Source organism: Chiloscyllium plagiosum, unplaced genomic scaffold, assembly GCF_004010195.1.
Source record: "Chiloscyllium plagiosum isolate BGI_BamShark_2017 unplaced genomic scaffold, ASM401019v2 scaf_45507, whole genome shotgun sequence".
NCBI lineage: Eukaryota > Metazoa > Chordata > Chondrichthyes > Orectolobiformes > Hemiscylliidae > Chiloscyllium > Chiloscyllium plagiosum.
In genome coordinates this window covers 1-895 of record NW_025207898.1, presented here as the reverse complement: position 1 = coordinate 895, position 895 = coordinate 1, and the positions used below count along the sequence as shown (strand labels likewise).

The 895-nt window shown below is 39.1% G+C and overlaps 1 non-coding gene across 1 annotated transcript; it reads left to right on the top strand.

Annotated features, from left to right (window-relative positions):
- The first annotated feature begins 495 nt into the window (after positions 1 to 495).
- On the top strand, positions 496 to 577 carry trnas-uga. The gene has a single exon. It is a non-coding gene; the product is annotated as a tRNA-Ser (tRNA).
- Positions 578 to 895: the final 318 nt, after the last annotated feature.

Sequence of the window (895 nt, the reverse complement as noted above, 5' to 3'; positions counted from 1 at the left end):
TCTCTTGTGCTCACAAGTTCATTACCTGATGTCAGAACTTACGGATGAGTTGCTGGATCCATTCCTGTAAATTAGTTCTGCATTCTTTCTAATTCCGATATATATTTTTTACGAATGTAGCTAGTGTTTATGGACTTGGCATTAATTTTTCTAATACCATATTTCGATGAATATTAAAACAGAACAGCATATCGACTTTGGCACCAGACGATGAGAAATTGAGTCAAAATCGATCGTAAGCAGTGAGACAATGATCCTTTCTTCGTGTGATGTACATCCGTGACTCTATAATTCGACGAAGAATCATTCCCACAACTTCAGCTGTGTCAGAATCTAGTTTGCGGTGAAAGCCTGTCAATCTGCTAAGGTAACGTTCGTTTGGGTCTCTGCAAAGGATTTGGCGAAATCTTTGGGTCTTGCCAATTTGTTCTTCCAACAAATTAGATAATTCATGAATTCATTTGTTTTACTATGAAAACTGGATCTCCCTCTGTAGCTGTGATGGCCGAGAGGTTAAGGCGTTGGATTTGAAATCCAATGGGGTCTCCCTGCGTAAGTTCGAATCCTGTTCACAGCGCAGAATCCTTTAAAGGTCATTAATTCATTTGCTGGATTTCGTGGAGCTTGAGCTTTGCATTCTATCGAAAGTAAATTTTCAACTGTGAAGAATCCGAAGTAATTTCAAGACTGACCCAGTCATCGAACTGAATACATGATATGTCGAGAAACAAAAAGCCACCAACTTCCAACACGAATCAGTTTCAACACATTTGTCGAACTATCGTGAAATTTGGATGTTCGGGGGGTGGAATTCAGCAAAACAAGAAGCAATGCAATACATTTACCTGCAGGTGATGAATTTCTTTTTAGGATCAGTTGAAAGTCAAGCTGAGAA